The sequence below is a fragment of the Ictidomys tridecemlineatus genome, chromosome 5, assembly GCF_052094955.1.
Source record: "Ictidomys tridecemlineatus isolate mIctTri1 chromosome 5, mIctTri1.hap1, whole genome shotgun sequence".
Taxonomy (NCBI): domain Eukaryota; kingdom Metazoa; phylum Chordata; class Mammalia; order Rodentia; family Sciuridae; genus Ictidomys; species Ictidomys tridecemlineatus.
The window spans coordinates 193,895,529-193,912,154 of record NC_135481.1 but is presented as its reverse complement, the minus strand read 5'-3'; the positions used below and the strand labels follow the sequence as shown (position 1 = coordinate 193,912,154).

At 53.3% G+C, this 16,626-nt stretch overlaps 2 long non-coding RNA genes across 2 annotated transcripts; both read left to right on the top strand.

Moving 5' to 3' along the window:
- The first annotated feature begins 2,588 nt into the window (after positions 1-2,588).
- On the top strand, positions 2,589-9,404 carry LOC144378189 (uncharacterized). Its single transcript, XR_013439850.1, has 4 exons — positions 2,589-2,750; positions 6,472-7,409; positions 7,732-7,877; positions 9,119-9,404. It is a non-coding gene; the product is annotated as an uncharacterized LOC144378189 (long non-coding RNA).
- Positions 9,405-9,415: 11 nt separating this feature from the next.
- On the top strand, positions 9,416-12,022 carry LOC144378190 (uncharacterized). The gene is made up of 2 exons (XR_013439851.1): positions 9,416-10,344; positions 10,436-12,022. It is a non-coding gene; the product is annotated as an uncharacterized LOC144378190 (long non-coding RNA).
- The last annotated feature ends 4,604 nt before the right edge of the window (positions 12,023-16,626 follow it).

Genomic DNA, 16,626 nt, shown 5'->3' with positions numbered 1-16,626 from the left:
TAAATGCACCCTGACCCCAACCTGGATCCTGTGCTGGAGGTGGAAAAAAACTAGGCCGTTACCAGACCCATTCACAAAACTGAAACACAAACGGAAGGGTGGAGAGAGAAATCTCATCTTTTTTTTTTTTTAATATTTATTTATTTATTTTAATATTTATTTATTTTTTGGTTTTTGGCAGACACAACATCTTTGTTGGTATGTGGTGCTGAGGATCAAACCCGGGCCGCACGCACGCCAGGCGAGCGCGCTACCGCTTGAGCCACATCCCCAGCCCAAGTTTAAATTCTTAACAAATAAAATCTGACAATGTCCTGGGCCCGCTCACTCCTCCCTCAAAGCTGTGAATGCGCTTGAGGTCGCAGACTTAAAAGGAAGTTTGCAGAGCTCAGCGGGGTCTGAATGCATTACTAAGGCTCCTCCAGGGCAGCCGTCTTGGCCACCTTCAGAAGGTGGGGTGGGAGGGGCTGCCCAGCTCTGGAGCCAGAGGGCCTCCGAGAGCCCGGCAGCTTCTGTCAGTCTGTCCTCCCGGCCGGCAGGTGGATCTAGGAGGGTGCTTTGGGCTGCAGGCAGTGACCACTGCAGTTCCCATGTCCAAGGGCTGCAAGATTGTGTGAGAGAGAGAAGGAGTTGGGGTCAACACCTTTCCTCCCTCTGTCTCTCTCCAAATGTCTTTAAAAAAAATTTTTTTTTGAGGCAGGTAGGATGTAGAATTTATTTTGAGCCTGATTAAGGAGGGGACACCCAGCAGCATCTGCCACTGGCTCAGGAGCCCAGGACTGGAGACGTGTCTGGCTGTGTAGCCTTGGGGGGGCCACTTCTCGGCCACAGTGTCTTCAAACTCACCAGCATTGAACCTGGTAAAGCCCCACTCCTTTGAGGTGTGGCTCTTCCAGAGGGCTGGAACCCTGAACCTGGCCCTTGTGGGTTCTTCAGCTTGGTGTGCATGGGACGATGACTTGGCCAAGGGGAACCCTGGCCACTGGGACTCCCAGAGGCACCCACATGTGCAAGAATGTGTGCAAAAGCAATTTTTTTGTCCCTTAAAAATGACACCTCCACTCTAATAGAAGAGCTGGAGACGGCACAGGTCCCCTTAGCCTCAGGTGTTGGTGGCCGTTGAGTACGGGCAGCAGCCAGCGATGACAGGCCATAGGTCCAAAGTGATGGCCAACTCTGATACTGCAAAAACAGGAACATGTTCCCCAAAGTGCTCCACATTCCTAGGCTGCAGATGAATTCCCCAACTCCCTCTGGGCACCACAGCTCCTTTCTGGGTTCACGTGGAGGGAAATCCTTCCCAGCAGGCCCCAGCAGACTTCCTGATCCTCCCAGGCCAGGACGGGGGCCTGCGCTTCCCCCAAGTCTCAGGCCAAGGGTCGGACCACGTAGAATCGTCTCCTGGGACTGGCGTGTTGCTCTTTGTCTCAACAAAATTAGGTCCTGTTGGCACGGAGAGAGAGGGTGAAGGGATCCCCAGGGTGTGCTTTGTTGGGTGCAGAGCAGGTGAACAGATGTTGGCTGCAAGGTAGCCCACGCACTCAGACCCCCCTCTACCTGGTCCTTTATCACCTGTTTGTGTCAAGTCTGAACATTCAACCCCGCTCAAGGCTGAGCACTCAACCCCCCCTGGGCCAACAAGGCAGCTTGCAGACCCAGAGGCCCCATTAGATTTGGGCTGTAAAAACTCCCTCCTGCCAGGCCCCCCTCTCTCTTGCTCTCTCTCTCTCTTGCTCTCTTTGTCTGTCTTGTGTGCGCTCTCTGTCTCTCTCTTGCTCCTGCTCTCTCCCTCTTCATCTCTTCTCTCTCTCTCTCCCTCTCTTTCCTTCCTTCTTTTCTCTTTGTTGCACTGCTGCAATAAAGATCTTTTGGTTGCTCCGAGTGTGGGGTCACTTTTCTCTCATGCTTCATGGCTTTGGTGGGGTCTTCTGTGATCTGGTCCAAAGAGCAACTTGGACCTACAAGGAGACCCCGAATCTCCGAGCCTCCAAATAGGAGGGTGAGATCCCGGCCTAGACCAGGGGTTCCACACAGGACACTGTGCCCAGCACCCCCACGTCGGCCTCGGCACCCGCTATTCTTCCAGTCCCTCCCGTTCAGGTGGGGTTCTCCCACTCCTTGCTCGGGACAATTAGGGGGCCACCTTCCTTGTGCGAGTGAGAGAGAGATGGGCCGTGACCGGGTCAACCTGATCGCAGGGAACGGTGGCCATTCAGCGGAGTTCCCAGGAAATGACCCCATTTCCCACCAGACTCGCCCCTGCCAGGATGTGGCCTGCAGCTGTGGTTGCATCTTGCTGGCAGCTGGGGCTGAAGCAGGACACCAAGAGATGGCAGATGCTGTGTCTGTCCGGGCACCTCCTAAAGCCAGCCAGGCCTGAAGCCAGGACTCTTCAGATACTTGAGCCAACAAATTGCTTTTTTTCGTATGAGCCAATTTCAGATGGGCCTTCTAGTGTTCAGGGGTAAAAGAATTCTAAGTTTTTCAACTTTCAGAGAAGCTGAGAGGCTTTGTTTGAAAGGCCAATTCTTGAATCCTGTCCCCAAAGAGTGTGACTAAGTCATCTGGGCTGGGGCGTAAGAGTCAGACCTTTGAAACAAGATCCTCCGAGGCCCTGTGTCAGGTGCCCTGCCCAGTCGATTCTGAGATTCTGGCCCAGGCCTCGGGAAAGGATGGCCTGTGGATTCTGCCTGGGAGGCAAAGGAAGCCCGATCTTTCCATCACAGGCCCCACTACCTTCTTGGCAAACGGTAGGGAAATACTTCTCATTCTTTCCCAATGACCTGGAGTTGAGAAAATGGAAGGCGGTTGATTTCTCAATCGGGCTATTGGCCACCACGCTTCCCATAGCTGTCCTTGACGCATGGTTACCAAAGTAACTGGAAACTCAAGCAAGAACTGCCTCCCAGCCAACCTCAGAGACGGCAAACTCCCACGGCCACAGAGGCCAGGCAGGGAAGGCAGCCCTGTGGCCAGGCAGGGAAGGCAGCCGGGGAAAACCGTCCTGCCCACGGAGAGCAGGAGAGCAGGAGAGCCGCTGAGCCTCCCAGATGACATGGACCTTCATTGGTGCACTGAGCCGGGAGGGTGGGGCCTGGCTTCTCTTCCTCCTCCCAGGACAGCTGTCCTCTAATATGGCCGCACTCTCCAGACCCGTGCCCAAGGCCAGCAGTTCAGGAGCCCAGCTGCGGCGGTGGCTCCTCCTCACTGCTCCGGGAGAAATCCTGGAAGAGCTGTCCCCGGCCTGGTTTGGGGTCACAAGCCATCCCTGACCTGTCACCTAGCTGAAGGAGGCTGGTGGTGGCTTAGTCAGGTGGGAATCATGGGTCCATCTGGAGGCGGACCAGGGAGCCCAGCAGGTGGCCCATCCCTTGGTCTGGGACCCCCAGAAGCAGGCCCTGAGACAAAGACTTCCTGCGGGGGGTCGCTTGGAGGGGTCCCAGAAAGCACCATTAGGGGAGGAGGAAAGGAGACAGCGGGACGGCGGTGACACGAGATGCCTTATCCGTGTGTCACCACTAGAGATGATGGGAGCGGTGGCCCCAGGGGCGCTGGCAGCCAGGGCTGAGGTTGCTGAAGAAGTTTCTTCATTGTCGGAGAGCTGCTGCCAGGGACATCCCTTGGAAGAAAGTCCTCAGACAAGACCTTGAAGGTGGACAGCCAGGGCGCCAACAGCACTCGCTACATCTCCAAAGGACAACGGGCCCTGAGGCCGGGCGGGCCAATCAGTGGTTGGTCTGGGGAGCCCGCTGGCTGCCCCTGGACTTCTGAGTCTTTCAGCCACACAGAGGCTGTGGGGGCACAGACCGGGCCGAATGCGGCTTGGCCACTCTCACCTGTAATGTGAGGCTCGTCCCTGGCCTTTCCAGGCTCTGTCTCCTCATCTGGAGGATGGGAAAATGACTCCCATCCGCCGTGAGTGTGACGAGTTAAATGGACAAATGTCAAGTAGCTGGTAGCAGGAGCTGGGTGATAAAGAGCAGCTGACTGTGGTGTGCTCTGCAGCCACCCCTTTCCCCCAACTCATCTCCTCTATTTTGTGAGTCATAGAAACCTCAAGTTTAACTGGGCACATGGCCACGGTAAAGAGACTGCCCTTTCCAGCTTCCCTGGACACTAGGTATGACCATGTGGCTATGTCCAGCCAGTAGGATGCCAGTGGAGGTGATGTGCGTGACTTTTCAGATGTATCCTTAGAAATGGCGGTGAGCCTTCCAACTGTTGGCAGGAATGTAGACCTGATGGCAAGAGCTGAAGCAGACACTTTGGGCTATGAAGTGAATAGTTTATGCTGAGGGTAAGAAACAGCAGGAGAGACCTACAGTCCAGTAACAGTGTTTCCATCCCTGCCCTCCTGTTCAGGGTGGTTATGAGATGAGAGACATGGATCGGATAGTTCCTCAGCTGATTTTACCTTACCTGAGCCTCTCCTGGGGTGAACCCTGTGTCTGTATTGGGTATTGTCCTAATATAAGCCATTCTTCAGGTGAAGTCAACTAGCTTTGAGGGGTTCCAGTGCAGATAATGGGCACGAAGAGATTGGCAGTGTTTGGCCACACTGAGACAATGATGTACACAAGCTATCCATTTCAGATATGTTAGGGAACACTTGACTATGATTTTCACCTTATTACCATATTAGATAGTATATTGCTTAAGACTTAGGCCTGGTTCTAACTTTTGAGGTGTACTAAGAATTAAACCCAGGGGTGCTTTGTCTCTGAGTTACATTTTTTTGGAGACAGCATTTCTCTAAGTTGCTGAGAGTCTCACTAAAATTGCTAAGGCTGACTTCAAACTTACGATCCCCCTACCTCACGCCTCCAGAATCACTGCACCACTGCACCCAGCTTGGTTCTAATATTAAAGATCCAAAATAACTATCACTTTAAAAAGATCGGAGCTCACTAGCTTTCCTGTATGCCTACAAATGAGACCCATTTGGAAGGCCCCAGCAGTGGCCATGAGGGGGCTTTGAATGCCTCCACCCCCAAACATTGGAAAGGAATCCTGGGGGAAGGATTATGTAGGCAGCCTTGGGCCCAAGCATGCCTGGGATGGGTGGGGTCTGACCAGGTCCTACTTGGCTCCTTTTTAAAGGGGCTAATCTCTTAAGCAACCCCACATGTTCTCCTTAGTCCTAACTTCATATTTTCTACTTTTCCAATCAAACTTGCAAGCATTTAAAATCTTTCTGCTCTGCTTTTTGCTCCTTATCCTCACTGAAAACCTGATGGGAAAAAAAAATCCATCAATATCCACACCAGACACTGAATTCTGCATTGCCTTTCCTCTGACAGATGGATTATTCTTCACACTCCGTCTCACACAAAGTCTCAGGGCATGGACAAACTACGGACAAGTTCTTTCCCATACTGCCGCATGGCCTCCAGCCCAGTTCTGAACGGAACCCTCATTTCTATCAGAACCCTCATCAGCACAGTCTGTACTCTCACAGTTCAGTCAGCATTCGGGTCTTTTGGGGTAGAGTCACCTCTCAAGCCCACTTTCAGTGTCCTAGTCTGCTTCTCCAAACTCTCCCAAATTCTTTCTACAAACCAGTTCTAAAGGCTTCTAAACCACACCTTCAGATAGAATCAGAGTGATGAGCCCATTTCTTGATACCAGCTTTCTGTTTTAGTCAGGTTTCTGTTACCATGACAAAATACCTGAGAAAAACAACTGAAGAGGAAGAAAGATTTGACTCATGATTTTAGAGGTTTTAGCGGGTGGTCTCTTGACTCCACTGATTTTGGTCACTGGCAGGGCAGAACATCAGGGTGGGGAGTGTGTGGGGAGAGAAAGCAGCTCAATTTATGGTCGTCAAGAAGCGGAAAGGGAGGGAGGGGTACCAGGGACAAAATATACCCTTCAAAAACATGTCCCCAAAGACCTCCTTCCTCGCGGTGAGCCCCACCTCCTGACGTCTGCACCACCTCCCAAGGGCTGATTAAGCTTTGACTCCATCGTGACAGTAATCCGTTTATGAGAGCACAGCCCTCAGGATCTGCTGACGAAGGCCTCACCTCTGAACCCTGCTGCAGAGGGTCCACGTCTCCCACACCTGAGCTTCCGGGGGACATTTAAGATCTAGACCCTAACAGAGGCAGGCTGAGCTTCTCAGCCTGTGGAGTCGTGCAGGACTGAGGGGAAACGATGCTGAACTCAAATGCATTCTCTTACCTTTATTTCCTGTCACTGTAGACCTGGCCCTGAACCCCGCAAGCTTCGGTGTTCACACTCATTCCATGTGTTCATTCAGCACCTCCTGTGCCCGGGTCTTTATGCCACCACAAAGGGCACTCAAACCAAGGAGAGAGCGAATCTCTCTGGTTTCGTGACACTTGAGAGCAACGACTTCAGCCTGGAGGCTAAAGGACAGATTGAGCGGGACAAATCCTGAGACAGTAAGTGACGCATAGCACCATTCAATCAACACCCATTTCCTTCTTTCCTTTCTTCTCCCACCAGTTTCAGGAGACTCAGCTCCTCGCGAGGAGAGAGTTTGAAGATGCCCCGGTGGCTTGAGCCGGACATGTTGCCCTTTGGTCTCCGGCAGGCTCCCTCCAGCTCCATCCAGTTCGCTGAGTGGCCAACGTGTCATGCTTCCCGAATGCTCTTGAAGGGCCCTGTGCGTTCCGCCCGGATCTGGGGGACCCTCAGGCCTTACTCAGGAAGTAGGAAGACCTTACACAGGAGTCAGACTCAAGTCAAGGTCACTTCCAGGTGCAGTGTGGAGCTGGGCACTCCAGCCTCCGCCGCCCTGCTCTGCTGCCCTCTGCGGCGCGACAGTGGCGCTCTCAGACCTTCTTTCCGTTCAGCGCTGGACTCTCCGCCCCGCCTGGGCAGGTCCCCGCAGCGGGCAGCTCAGGTGTGCGCTGGGTCATAGAAAACGCTCCTTGGCCTGCTGTCCACGGGGCGCCGGGGACACCCTAACACACAGAACCCAGAGCTCTCCACCTCCGCGCGCTGACCTTGGGCCTCGACTTCTAGAGGCACCTGTGCACCTAGGGGGCTCGGCAGCGCCCCCACCGCACTCACTCGACGCCAGTAACAGCGTCCCCCAAGCTGCGAGAACCAAAAACGTCTCCAGACTTTGACAAATGTCCCCCGGGAGCACAGTCACCCTCAGCTTTGAACCTCTGAGTGGGGAGACTATCACCGTTTTCCAGAGGAGGAAGCTGAGACTCGGCAAAGAAGGACGGCTGTCCCGGCGCAGGAGGATGGGAATGTCTCCCCGAAACCAGCCATTCTCAGATTCCCCAGCTGACAAATCCCCGGGACCCTGGCTCACAGAGGCCTGGCCCCAGCCCAGACCTGTGGCTTGGGAGGTGTCAGGAAAGGGCAGGAGCCCGGCATCTGCTCCAGGGTGGATTTCGGATACCACCGGCCCTCGCTCTCCCTCCAAGGTGCTGGGATCTAGCCCAGGACTTCCCCCTCCACACACACCCAACAATTTGAAATTCTCTTGCTTTTCAAATGAAATCTGAAGGTCATCATTCAGTCCCTTGCCAAAAGAAATTAGCTGGGTTGGCAAGCAGGGTTCAGAAGGTCATTGTCATGCATCAGGTGACCCTGAAAAAAAAACGATAAAGGTGTGCTCAAACCACCACTAAGCAACCTGTGTCTGGTTAAGACGTGTTGCTGACTCCCGCTGAGCACTGGCCCTGGAGCTGAGTTCTTTTGGGGTTTTTTTGTTTTTTTTTTTAACATTTATTTATTTTTTCTTAGTTCTTGGCGGACACAACATCTTTGTTGGTATGTGGTGCTGAGGATCGAACCCGGGCCGCACGCACGCCAGGCGAGCGCGCTACCGCTTGAGCCACATCCCCAGCCCCGAGCTGAGTTCTTTTGAATCCTACAGCAAAGATCCACAGGTAAGAACCCCCCGTTGTAGGAAGAAACTGAGGTCCAGGTTCCAAACTGACCAAAATCACACAGACCACAGGAAGGGGAAAATGCAATTAGAGAGAGAGAGAGAGAGAAAGAGAGAGAGAGAAGAGAGGAGGAAGAGGAGCAGGAGAGGAGGAAAGAAACAAGCAAAACCAAACCAACCAAAATCAAGGAAAAAAGGAAAGTGAGACGGAGGTCCTGTGCCTAGGCCCCCATTGACAGGGACGTGAGGGACGTGTGATCCACACCACCCCAGACACACCCTCCAGGGCTGAGTGAGACCCTGCCTGCGGTGACACGCCTGGCTGTCCAGGGCTGTCCCCAGCTGGACAAAAAGACGGAGCTGTCCAGGTGTCCTGCAGGGGGGCCTCCCTCACTTCAGAGATGACAGGTTCCTGATAGGGTGACCCCCAGACCCCTCCCCAGGCCAGCAGGCTCTCCACAGGGATACCTGGGCCACTCGGGAGGCCTCTCCCCTGCCCTCAGCTCCTGGGAAGCCGTTTCAGGAGCTGGAGGTGACCTCTGGTCTCTAGGGCACTCCTGTCCGAGAAAAATTCCATGAGTCACTCTCCAAGGTTCCCAGGGAAAAGGACTCCCAGATAAGGAGCCCATCCCAGAAAGAAGGGAAACTTTGGCCCCGGGCCCAGCGGCTCAGGGAAACCAGCTGGCCTGCCCTGGGGGAGGGGCAGCGGTCACCTTGAGCCAAGTCTCTTCCTTTAGGTTCCGTCTTTCTTCAACTATTTATAGGAGGGACATTTGTTCACTCGATCAACAGATATTTATTGGCAGGGGCAAGGCCACCCTCGCCTTTAACTACAGTGTCCCCTCCTTATCTGGCCGGGGCTTTGCCTTTCTCAAGTGCAATTACCTGTGGTCAACCAGATTGCAAAAACATTAAATGGAACATTTCAGAAATAAGCAATTCGTAAGTTTTGAGGTACCCACTCTTCTGAGTAGCGTGATGAAACTTCCTGGTAATATCCGAGTCTCGGGCATCGGCGGGGGGCTTTGGAGTCTGTCCCTGCTTGATTAAAGGGGACCCAGGTATACACTTTTGAATTGTTGGCATTCCCTGCTCCAGTAGGCCTGGACTGCTTTTGTTTGCCTGAATCGGCCTGGGGTCTGATGTTTTCTTATTGTCATTATTTGCGGTGCCTCACACAAGCTAGGCCCGAGTTCCACCACCAACTTACAACCCTGCCTTTCTTTTTTTTTCCCCCTTTAGGCAGGACTTGGGATTGAACCCAGGGGTCTGCTACCACCGAGCCGCATCCCCAGTTCTTTTTTCTTTTTCTTTTGAAATGGAGTCTCGCTAAGTTGCTGAGGCTGGCCTGGCACTCAGGATCCTCGGGCCTCAGCCTGCGGAGTCACTGGGATGTCAGGGCTGGGCCCCACGCCTGGCATGACGTCTTCATTGTGTGCCTACAACCTGACGCAAGGGCAGCTCCTCTTTCCTGGCAATTGCAGCCAAAGGCCCAGGAATGAGGCTCAACCGTCCGGCGGGGATCGTCCATCCCGGGGATCGTCCATCCCAACCAATTACCATGATCTGAGGAATGTGAAAACCTGGAGCCAGGGGCTGGACCCACACCCCCGGGGCAAAGCTGGGAGGGAATGGTTCCCAAAGAAGAACTGAGATGCCGTCTTCCCATCCAGAGAAATGAATGTCACCCGGGCGAACGGAAGATCTCCACTGCGCACGCTTCCTGGAGAAGCCGACCTGTGAGTGAAATCCAAGAGTGACCTGGACTTTGCCAGGTGACAGGAAGGAAATGACCGGAAAGGGAACACGTCTTGTTCTGGAAAAGGAAAGCAGTTTAGGCCAATACGGCAGGTGGAGGGAGAGGAAGAGAGGAGGCCGGAGAGGCCACGGCCCGCGCTAGGGCACTGCGACGTGACCCTGCCTCCCCCGCCCTGCCGCCCGCCCGTCCCACTCTGGGCACCAACACTGAGTCAAGGGGCTTCACTCTGTCCTGCTCCAAGACCGGCACAGTGGCTGTGCCTCAGCCCACGTGTCCTCCGTCAGTAGGACTTGTCACCCGCTGATCCACAGCATGGTGTGCGACGTCAGCCGATTTCCACAGACGGGACCACAGATCTCCCAGAGTCTCACAGGATGGATCCCCTTCCTTCCTTCCTTCCTTCCTTCCTTCCTTCCTTCCTTCCTTCCTTCCTTCCTTCCTTCCTTCCTTTCTTCCTTCCTTTCCCTTGTTTTTTAAAAAATTTAAAATTATTATTATTATTATTATTATTAGTTTGATACTAGGGATTGAATCCAGGGGCACTTAATTACTGAGCCACATCCCCAGCCCTCTTTTATTTATTTTTTTTAATTTTGAGACAGTGTCTCACTGAGTTGCTTAGCACCTGACTAAGTTGTTGAGACGGGCTTTGGAGTTGCGATCCTCCTGCCTCAGCCTCCTGAGCCGCTGGGATGGCTGATGGACCTTAGTAAGTATTATATCGCCAGGTGTGTACCCTACAGGTATTCGGGCAAGTTTGGTTTATTTATTTATTTTTTCTTTAAATATTTATTTTTTAGTTGTAGGTGATATCTACAATCAATACCTTTATTTCATTTTTATGTGGTGCTGAGGATCCAGCCCAGTGCCTCACGCGTGGTAGGCGAGCGCTCTGCCACCGAGCCCCAGCCCCAGGCAAGTTCCATTTAACTGGAACAAAGGACGCTGGTCCCAACTGTGTCTGGCCTGTGGTGGAGGTGCTGCCTGCAATCCCAGGAACTTGGGAGGCTGATCACCTGTTCACGGTTAGCCTGGGCCGCTTAACAAGACCCTGTCTCAAAATAAAAAATGTAAAGGGGACTCAGCTCCGTAGTAAAACACTTGTGTAGCATCACGAGGCCCTGGGCCCCTCCCCGGCTTTGCAAAAGAAAAAAAATCAGGTCCCTGGCCACCACCGTCCCTTGGCTACGTCCAGTCTCTGGCAGCTGTGTCTCCTGCATCCTCAGAAGACTCCTCAAGAGGGACATTTGCTGTCCCCATTTCTCAGATGGGACTTTGCCCCAAACTCAAGAGACTTGCCTCGACTCTCACAAACATGACGGCTTCTCATCCCTGCAGCCCGTGTAAGATACAGGAAAACCTCTCTTCCCACAGAGTTGAAGCAAAAATCGGGGGTGTTCACACACTGCTGGGGTATGAAGGGGCAGCCACGCTGGGCTACAGTACAGCAGCACAACAAAGGGTTAAACCGGGCCTGCGCTCCCCAGCAGCTCCACTCCTAGGAACACCCCGAGGGTGGAAAACCTGCCACAAGAAGATCTGTACATCCTCCATAGCAGTATTGTTCCTTATAGCCCAACGTGGCAGCGACACCAGAGTCCAACAACCAACTAAGGCTCAAATGAAGTGTGGTATGTCCATACAGTGAAATCTTATGCAGCACTAAAAAATGAGTGGAGTTCTGATAAATGCTATGGGACAGGTTAACTTTGAAAAGAAAACAAAACGCAACATATGTTATATGATTTGTTTATATGAAATGTCCAGAATAGGCACATTTACAGAGATTCCAATAGAGGCATTTGGGGGTAAGTGGGAAGTGCTGCTAATGGGTGTGGGGTTTCTTCTGGGGCCGATGCTAGGACTCTAAAGTGGACTGAGGAGACGGCTGTACAAGTCTGACTACATGAAAAACCTTTGATTGTATACTTTGCTTTTTTCCTTGAGTGAAGTTGCATACGTTGAATGGGTATACTGTATGGGAATTATATCTCAATACAGCTGTTACACAACAAGAGTTAACAAATCATAATCAGGGGGTGGGCTGTGGCCATGACCTTCACCACAACTCGTGCTTGAACCCCTGTTCCTATTAGTGCTCAACCAGCCTGAGCCAAAAATTGAGAGGCGGGAGCAGAATGTATTAGTTCATGTAGTTGAATAGTCCAGGGGTATTTCAGGCGCGGCTTGATCCAGGAGCTTCAATAACGTCACTGGTCCTTTGTTGCTCCTCAGATTCGCCCTGCGCTGCGTTCCTTTTCAAGCCGGTGACAAGGCTAGACTTGGCAGCTCTCATCTAGGGGACTCTTGCTCTCCTGGCCCCTCTGGGAAACTACCTTTCTCCTTATTGATTCCAATAAAGGTCTCAGGGCAGCTTCACGAAGATACAGCTGGGATCACCTCTGAATTGGTCACCGTGGCCAGGACAATTTGCTGCTTCGGTGGCCAGGGCTGGTGGCTGGCTCATGGTCAGCCGTGGCAGGGTTCCCCGAAGGAGAGCTGGGACTCCGGGCAGGTGGGGGGACCGCGGGCTCCAGGCTTCTTCCGCGTGTGGCGCTGTGACCTTGGCAGAGAGCTTATCCTCTCTTCCCTCAGTGGCTTCATCTGGACAAGGTGGGACCTCCCTGTGGGGTCACCCTCTGAGCTTCACGGGTCTGACTTCAGGAAGGGGCCTCGGATGGTACCCAGCGCGGGGGGCATGGGCTGCCGTTCTCACCCCCCTCCTCAGCGCCAGGGAAGGCACCACGTGGCTTTGGGGTCAGCAGGGAATGGACATATCCACTGTCGGCCAAATGGAGACGCCCATGAGGAGAGGACAAGGCGGCTCTGGGACTTCCCGGGTGACGGGGTCCGAGCCCACATGACCTCTGCTTCCCCACTGGGGCACGGGGCACTGTGCTGGACCTGCTGGCCCCCTCAAGCGCCGTCTTTAACTCAGGGCACCTGAGAGAAGTCCTGGCCCCGCAGAGGGGACAGGGCTGCGGGTTCAGAAGTGCAGGCAGCTCTAGAGACAGAACTCAGGACCGTCCGTGTGGAAGCCAGGGAAACGCAACATCTGCAAATCACTCGTCTCAAGCAACTGGACGCTGGAAGAGTGGGGATCCTGTCCTCTGAGTCCTCTTCAGGCAGTTTCCCCGACGTGCCGCACAGGGGCTGCCCCTGCCTCCCTCCAGGACACGCAGGAGCTCCCCGCACCACCCAGCACCGAGGAGTCACGGCAGAGCTGCCCCTGGACCAGTAAAGAGTCTATGTGCACGTGTGTGTGTGCGTGTGTGTGTGCACATGTGTGTGAGCGTGTGTGTGTGCGTGTGTGTGTGTGCGTGTGTGTGTGTGTGTGTTTTGGAGGATGGAACCCAGGGCGTTCTACCACAGAGCTACACCCCAGCCCTTTTCATTTTGAGAAAGGGTCTTGCTAGGTTGACCAGGATGACCTTGAACTTGGGATCCTCAGAGTCACTGGGATCCCAGATGTCCTCACATACCCAGAAGTGAAGATTTCTAAGAAGTGTTTGTTACAGGCCTGGCTATAAGCTACACCCTGGTTATTTCCTACCTCAGACACCCACACCCACAAAGCTGAAAAGGCAGATACTCGGGTTTTTTGTTTTGTTTTGTTTCGTTATTTTTGTTTTCTTTAAGCAATGAAGAGTTTTACAAATCCCTCTCCTGCCCAATTGAGTCTTGAGGACTCTGAAGTGAAACTGACCTGGTTAGCTCCCTGCTCCGAGTTCTGCGCTAGGTGAGTCACCTCCCTGCTCCCAGCCTCAGTTTCCCTCACTGTGCAATGGGAGGGGACTAAGTAAGATCATGTCAGGCTAATCACTAGCTTAGCAAAGAGCCTAGAATTTGTGCCTAATACATTTCTTTTCCATTTTCTACTTCTCTGTTTGATGAGGTCCTGCTTTCAAACAGCCCAAAAGGGTAGAAAATGAGTCTCCTTCTGGGTGTGGGGACAAATGCCTATAACCCCAGAGACTCAGGAGGCTGAGGCAGGAGGATTCCAAGTTGGAGACCAGTCTCAGCAACTCAGTGAGACCCTGTCTCAAAATTAAAAATAAGAAGGGCTGGGTCCGAAACGCACGGGAATACTCCTGGTTTCAATTCCCAGTACAATAATAATAATAAAACATTCATAACACAAAAATATACACACTTGCCAGGCATGGTGGCTCATACCTGTAATCTCAGCTACTTGGGAGACTGACATAGGAGGATCCCAAGTTTGAGGCCAAACTAGACACTTAACAAGACCCTGTCTCAAAATAAAATTAAACCAAAAGGGATAGGAGGGTAGCTTGGTGGTAGAGCACTTGCCTACCATGTGCCAAACCCTGGGATCCATCCCCAGTACAGCAAGGAAAAAGGGAGGGGGCTGGGGCTGGGGCTCAGGGCAGAGCACATGCCTCGCATGCATGAGGCACTGGGTCCGGTCCTCAGCGCCACAGAAAAATAAATAAATAAAGATATCGTGTCCATCCACTACTAAAAAAATATTTTTTAAAAAAAGAGGGGTGGGCGGGAGAGACACCCTTTCCCCTGGTTCCTTGATCCACTACTTCCTCTCGCAGATGCAACCGTAAGTACAGGTTTCAAAATCCTTTCCAGTTTACAGAAATGTTACAAAAATAATTCAGAGAATTGCAGAGCACCCTCTTCCCCGAACCCCGGGTCTTGGGTATGTGGTGTCTGTTCCCCTTCCTTCATGGCGCTCACACACTGACCACCAATGTCATTTGTTCTCAAACCGTTGAGGGGCCCTGCCCGTCTCCTCCTCAATATGTCAACACGTGTCCTCGGAGCTCGGGAGGCCGTGGTGTGCAGCCACAGCACTGTGGCCAAATTCAGGAAGCCCACCTTCATGCCACTCCGCCACGCCTGTGCCCTGACGGGGACTCACTCCGAGAGTCCCACCATCCTGTGAAACCTCCCTCCCCTTCGGGGACCACCCTTTGCCTGCGCCGCCCTTCCCTGACAAGCACACTTGTGTGGCCCGGCTGCCCAGTGCCACCGGGGCTCCAGTCAGGGCCAGATGCCTCTCATGGTGATGTGGTTCTGAAGTGCCCCGAGGATGTGGCCTCCCCGAGACTGAAAAGTAACCCCTGGGGTGTGGGTGGCCGGCCGTGAGGGCCACCTGGATATTTTGTTCTCATCGAATTTCCCCCCTTGGTTTTAGCACCCAGGGGCGGTTTTTGCCTGAAACAATCTGGACAATAATGGTTATAAAATGTCGCGTGTGTTTTAACCCAGGTAAATATGAGTATTTCTGCACCTTGTGCTCCTTGGTTTGTGGGTAACAGTTTATCTTGGAGAACATTCCACCGTGGCATGATCTTTTCTTTTTAGCAGTGCTGGGGATCAAACTTAGGGCCTTACTGCACCCCAGCCCTGGCATGATCTTCTTTTAAAAGTAGCCACTACGTGAATGATGTTATTATGAATGAATAAAGATATTATTATTATTATTATCATTTCTGATCTAGGGTCCTGCATATGCTAGACAAGTGCTCTACCATTGAACTATGTCCCCAGCTCTTTTTTATTTCTAATTTTGAGACAGGGTTTTGCTAGGGCTGGCCTCAAACTTGCCATCCTCCTGCCTCGGCCTCCTGGGTGTCTGGGATTGCAGGTGTGCGCCCCCACGCCCTGTTGGCTCATGTGTTTTGAATGACGGTTGCTCCTTCTCAGTCTTTCCTCACCCACTCCCGCGGTCCACTCATCTTCTACGAGTCTTTATTCCAACATCATCTCATCGGGAGACTTTGCCTGAGCACTTGATTAAAATCTGCAGCCCCTCTAAATATGTCTTGTGCTCGGCATCCCTGACTCTGCCTAGTTTCCCTGCAGTGTTCAGACCCACCAAAGGGGAGAGCAGGGGCCGTGTGGTTTCCTACACAGACGCCTGCCTAGCCCCCAGCACGGAGCCTCTTCAGTCCCCATAGATGCCTAGTGCAGCAGGAGCACAGGCCAGTGACGGCGCACCTGCTCAGCAGCCCCAGCTGCATGAATAACTACGTAAAGCGCGATTGAGTGAAGAAGGAGCCAGGTGTGGTGGCGACGCCTGTGACCCCAGCAGGAGTATCCCAAGTTCAAGAGCAGCCTCAGCAAGTCGGTGAGAGCCTCAGCATCGTAGCAAGACCCTGTCTCAAAAAATAAAAGTTGTCTGACGGGGAGCTCAGGGGTAAAGCTCCGCTGGGTTCAGTCACCAGTCCAGCCAGGAGCGGAGCCAGGAGCCGCTGTGGACACACTAGGAGCCTTCAAGTCCAAGAGTGTGGTTTGAATTACCGAGTAAAAGAAAGGAAGAAGAGCGCCCACCCACGTGTCCCAGCTGCGGCTGACTTGAGGGTATTGCTCCAGGTCACTTACTGAAATGCCCCTGCCCACAGCTCTCCCTCCCGCCGACCTGGGGCTGGCAGCATGGACGGTCAGGTGGCTGGCATCAGACCGGGCCCGGATGTGGTGGTCAGGCCACAGTCCAGGGGCAGCGGGAGCGTGGTGGCCAGAGGCGCAGTTGGGTGCCCAGTGCAGCAACCCAAGGGGAAGCTGGCGCCTGTGTTGGATCTGAAACAGGAACTGGGGCGCTGCTCAGGAAGGAGGCCCCACCTGGGCCCCTCGGCCCTGGCCACTGCTGGCTTCCAACAGGCCACAGATGCTTTGGGGGGAAACTTGGTCACTGAAGTAGAACGTGCATTCAGAAAAGTACACACGCGAGCGACAGACAGCGCCACGAACGTTCAAGGCATCAGGAGGAAGGGAATTAGGATGACCCGCCCCCAGATCAGGGAATGAATCCCCACCCCACACCGGGTTGCTTCCTTCCACCTTCGCGTCTGTCGTGCTCAGTGATGACCGTCACCGCCATTTCAACGCGGATGACTGCTTTTCTCTCTTCCCCTTGGTCCTGGGGATTGAATCCACGGCCTTTAAGCGGCACCCCAGCCCTTCTCTCTTCCTTTTCATTTTGAGACGGGGTCTCACAAGTTACTTAGGCCTC